Here is a 6,268-nt window from a genome sequence, read left to right as displayed (position 1 = left end):
CAATAATGGGCACAATGGCAAACACACATTAGATGAACAAGAAATAGTAGCCATTGATGTAGATACGTTATATAATTTATGTAATCATTAATAATAATTATCAATATAATCATTATTATCCTCATCTTTATCAGTATCATCATGATCATCATTTATCATCACATATTTCTTCATTAAAACTGACTATCTGAATTCAAGTAATATATTAAAATATATACTAGAATAATAAGTAACAATGCTCAAAAATACGTTAAGGGCGATGTCAATGGTAATGTAGTATCATGCTCGTCCTCACCTTGTGTTGAAGAATGTCTGCTGGCGCACCATACACATAACCAAGTAAGATGCAAAGAACCACGGACTGTATTACTTTGTCCATTTTGCAGTCTAAGGAAGAAATTAAAATGAACATAGTAATAGTGTTTCAGCAAACTAGGTTTCATATATTGTGGATCGAAAAATGCCATTCGGCAAACTGATGTGTTTCGTACAGGTCATTCCATTCATAGAAAAGCCTTTAATGGTGAAAGCGTACCTGTTATTAGCCGTAGTAGCCTAGGTCAATACATAACACCGGTTGTATAAAATTTATTATAAGATTGAAAATGTTAATCTTATTATTGTAGTAATGATACACTATGTACACGGTTTAGTTATTATTATTTATTCGTTAACGTTATTATATTAATATATAAATTCAATGTATTGTTTAAGTATGAATTACTATGTCCATGTTAAATTAATCTTATCTATTAAAATTGTATATTTAAATAATATAGTAATAGGCACTGATAGCCGAGGTCTAGCCTAGACTAGCCCTAAAAAATGAATATGTGAGTGTATAAAACTATGAAAATATGAAGAAAAAAAACGCAAAATTGTGAAAGAATAAAGGAAGAAGGAAGAATAGGAAAGAGATTTGGAGCGGCTGAAATATTTTCCGAAAATATACAATAGTAGTCAATATGCTATTATTGCATTTTTGGAGGCGTCCTTAGGAGGTCGGCTTTACACACAAGAACCAGAATCATGTTAATTGAACGTCTCTATCAATTTAAAAAACTCGTTGTAAATTAACAGTGCATTTGTTGTTCAGAGCATTTCTGCTGATTTTTTTTTCCAAAAGTAGTCTTGTATTAGAAGTCATTTTGTCATTTGTGGTAGCCACGGTCTCGAATTATATGGGTCTCAGAATCAGATTATGAGCTCAGTGTTCAAAGATAGGTGATCATTTGGTAGGTACTTAATGGTCGCGAAACTGGTCACGAATTGGAGTGGTTTCGGAATAAGAAGGGTTTTGAATTTGAATGTGAACTGTACTAGGATTGAGACAAATGAAATGTTAATGATTGAGAATAATTTAACTTGAGAATTATTAATAAGTCAGTGTACCGTCAATTTTTGCCACTAAAATGCTTTCGTTCACACATATTATTTTTTTGTAATAAATAGGGAGGGCGCACTAAGTCAAGCTTAAGGACAGACTCATAGCTAGAAAAATATACAGTTTGAACAAATAGTATTATGCCTACTATTATAATACGCCTCAGGGGTTATTTTCGGGAGTCTAGGACGCGCTATGGTGCTATTATCTCGATCCCCCTCCTCCTTTTTTGGTCCTCCTTTGGGACATCTCTGGATCCACCCCTGATACTCAAAATACGTAAAAGAAAAAGAAAGTAATACGTGTGAAATTATCATTAAATATGTGTGAAGACACGTTACTATATACACATTACTGAGATGATGATTATTATGTTAAATAATGATGATGATTATAATCATTCCGTTGTGGAATGAACTACTATAAGCGCGTCTTTACGGTTGCACGTAGTCACCAACCACGCCAAAAAGCAATTCAATACAATAACGCTGCAAGTTATAGGTTATTGTCCTACCTTTACCTTTACCTTTTCCTACCTTTACCTTTAAATAGCAGAAATAATAGGCCTATAAACATATAATTAGCAAAAGTAATGCACCTTCTATAATTAACTTAATATGCAGGCCCAGTAAAACTATAATTATATATACAGTATATGTAGAGTATAAATATATACAGTATATATACAGTATAGATATACAGTATATATATAATATATATATATACACACTATATATATATGTATATTATATATATTATATATATATATTATATATATATATATTGTAAACGTTAAAGTTTAAGTTCACACTATTGATTATTACTATACCTACATTTATACCTAGTTATCACATAGTAATAAGCCTAAATCGAGACAAAAACAATTGACATAAAACATGCCAGAACATTTCAAGCCCAAAATATATTTAAACTATTTCATTATTTAAAAAAAAAGAAAGAAAACTTACTTTAGGTAGGCCTGTGATGTCAGTTGGACTCTAGATTATCTGTCGTCGGCGAGTGAGTATGAAACCTGTGTCTTTTTTAGAGTCCGTCGGAGTATTTATATTCTTTTGTTGGGAGTAAGAATGCGGATGCACAAAGTTATAAACTTCTTGCACAGTAGGAAAACTTCTTAATATATTTTCCAGGGACCCATGGATTTGCAAAAAAAACTACATATCTCACTTTCCCAGGGAATAATTAAGTTGAAATCCCGAGCAGTGATTGGCTGAGTTGTGAGATGATAGCCCCAAGCTCACTACTGTCATTCAACAACAAGTTTACTCCACATTCCTTTAGAATTTTAGATTTGATAAAGTGAACCAAGTGTTTTTCCTTATAAGGAGAATGTTGATGGAAATTAAAAAAATAAATAAATAAATAAAGACATACATGGTAACGTAATTGATGGTGGTGGTAATATAATAATAATAATAATAATAATAATAATAATATTAATAATAATAATATTAATAATAATAATAATAATAATAATATTAATAATAATAATAATAATAATAATAATAATAATAATAATAATGGTTATTACAATGGAAAAGACAGTGGGAATCGCGATATAACGATACTAATATAGATTACTGCAGTATAACGATAACAAGGGAAATAACGAGGGAAATAGCTATAAGATGGTTATTCGTATGTATACATTCATATACTAACACCTATAAAGGGACACTTGGGCCGTCCATTGATTTTCTTTTATAGGTCGATTAGACTATGGTATGTGGGTCACTAGAACCATAGTTAACTAGTGTCCTTACCCCTTGATGCATAGTTTGATAAGGGTATGTTGTGGGTCACTTAGTGGAGTAAAGCCCCATACCCCAAAATGCATAGTTCCTTTAGGCATACGTTTTATTTTTTGTCTTATGTTTTTGTATGCCTACTGTATTGTGTTTAAGCGGATATTAGACCTTGATCGCTCATGAGTCAATACAAGTTGAATTAAATTTAATTGAAATTGTTTTTTACGAACTAACGTACGCAGTAGGCCTAGTATTCCGATGTCCATTTTAAGGATCAATCAATTCCTATTTAGCTTAAAAGTTTGCAAAATTAAAAATTTGAATGAAAATATATTATTTCAAATTTATTGTAGTTGTTGTGATAAAATGTTGTCCTGTAGCAGGAGATTTATTGTGCTGATTTTACCATTGGCACATTTAAAAATGTCCCCATACCTTGAAAAGGGTGTCTATAAAAGTAGTCAGTAGTCGTAGCGTTCAAAACTAAATTCACCTTCGTTTCAAGAAAACGTATCTGCAAAAAAATTGCCCCCTAAGTAGAATATTCCTAAAAGAGGATTCTATCTTATTTTAAATTCCATGGTTTGTCTTCAATACTAAAAGAACCCACTTCATAAGACAAAAAATTTTGTAATTGGTGAGTTTTGATATTTCATAAACCAAGAAAAGCAATAATACCATTGAGTTGGTAATGCTAATGGTAATGTTAAAAGAAATGTAGAAAAATGTTTAATGCTAGTTAGTCAACGGTCATAATAAGGAAGTCAGTGCTAACATCATGCCAGATGACAGCTATAAGCTAATGATTAATGAGATTTACTCAGACGGGAAATCCCCTAAACTGTGTATGACGTATTCATGCTGCACAGTCGTACTGGTACCCCACGCGTAGCCTCCATATTTTGCCGGGACTTTAGAGCAGCGTTGATAAATACTAAGATTTATGATGTGAAAATCATATGTTAAACGATGTTAGTTAACCTTAACGGTCATAATAATTATCTAGATGCCAACATCACGCCATAATGTGACAAGTAGAAGCAATGATTTAGACGACAGCTGGTACCCAAACGGGAAATCCCCTAAACTGTGTATGATGTTTTCATGCTGCGCAGTCGTACCCCACGTACAGTAAGTAGAGCCTGTTTTGACAGGTCAAGCTCGCTAGTCAGAAGGTTTGCTATTCATAACGTTCATTATTCATAAGGGTCGTTATTCATAACATTAGCTTACCCTATACCAAAGGGTCGTTATTTATAATAAAGAAAAGGGTTCACTATTCATAAACGAAAAATAAGGACCGCTCTTCATAAGGTTCGCTAGTCATAATAAAAAAAAAAAAGGATTCGCTTCTCATAACATAAATAAAGGACCGTTATTCATAAGGTTCGCTATTCATAATAATAAAAAAAAAGAGGCAAAAAAAGGGGGGGGGGGGGTTCGCTATTCATAATAAAAATAGAGGTTCGCTATTCTTAATAAAAAAAAAAAGAGGTTCGCTATTCATAATAAAAAGAAGGGTTCGCAATTCATAATACAGAAAACGTTCACTAGTTAATAATTTAAAAAAAGGTAATAAATCAATAAAAAAAAAATAAAGGTTTGTCATAATAAAAAAGCTAATTATAGTTTGAAAAGAAAAATGGTTTACTGGTCATTACAATAAGAGTGAAAGCTAGTCATAATCCTGCATTTCAAATTCACCCCCACATAACGACACTCCCCTGCACTCCGCCCGGCACAATTTTCCTCATTAAACCACCACCCTCTTTATTGTCATTCCTTGAGTTCTTTTGGTTTTAACTGTATTTGTTTATTGATAAGCCTAATGTCAATAAATAAAGTGTACATAGTCAGTTATAATTATACGCTTTTTCATTTCACGTGAAATGAAAACTACAGTAAAAAAAATATATTAATCAAGTGAAAACAATTCTAAATACTACGTAACATCAGGTCTCTTATACACATCTAGATGTGTATAAGAGACAGGGTGTGGTGAGCATTGTTTAAATATAGACTTTATTTTTTATATTTTGTAAATTTATATATTTACATTTTAAATGTTTCGGATGTTTAAAAAAAAATCCGTTTGTTGACTTCCTATTATTTAAAGAGTTATTTAAAGAAGTATTACAATGAAATTTGTACTAGCGTTGGGGCTCCTTTTTTTAATTATGAATAGCGGATCTCTTTTATTATGACTAGCGAACCTCTGTTTCTATGACTAGCGACATCTTTTATTTATTATGACAAGCGAACCTCTTTTTAATTATGAATAGCGAACTTTTTTTATTATGAATAACGAACCTCTTTTTTTTCTTATCATGAATAGCGAACCTCTTTTTTTATTATGAATAGTGAACCTCATTTTTTTTTATTATGAATAGCGAATCTTATGACTAACGGTCCTATTTTTCTATTATAAATAATGAACTCTATCCTTGATTATGACTAATGAACCCTTTATTATGAATAGCGAACCTGTTGTTCTATTATAATTAGTGAACCTTATAAATATTGAGCTTTATGAATAGTGGACTTTAAAAAAAAATTATGAATAGTGAACCTTATAAACAATATTGTCTTTATAACTAGCGGACCTTATGAACAGTGGACCTTATAAATAGCGAACCTTATAACTAGCGAGTGAACCCCCTTTCGGGTGTAGTGTTCAGTGGCGTAACGCCTATAGACTCTCGCGGAAGAAGCCCAAAAGCCTCAGTACAAAGGGGTCCCGGGGCCCGGTTACCCCTTCCTACTAACACTCGGGATTCTACCAGAGCCTTTACACTCAAAGTAGTAAAAGTACACCCAAAATATAGCGATAAAACCATGTAATTTCTGTTAACCACAAATTTTCAACGGTCTTGTGATTGCCGATTCCACCACACGTAAAGTAGTGAATGTTTCGGTCCAAATTTATAGTTATTATCTTATCATATTATCATCATATTATCAATCATCATCTTTATTAACATAACCATTTTCATAATCATCATAATCTTAATCACCATTATTATGAATCCTTTTAATTTCACGTCTTTACATTGCCGTGTTACAGTACACATTATTTGTTTTAAATATTTTCTTTTTATGAATGCACCTCCACTGA

Source organism: Anneissia japonica, unplaced genomic scaffold, assembly GCF_011630105.1.
Source record: "Anneissia japonica isolate Jap-2015-1 unplaced genomic scaffold, ASM1163010v1 scaffold3782_len1007564_cov172, whole genome shotgun sequence".
Classification (NCBI taxonomy): Eukaryota; Metazoa; Echinodermata; class Crinoidea; order Comatulida; family Comatulidae; genus Anneissia; species Anneissia japonica.
Note: the sequence above shows the minus strand (reverse complement) of the source record.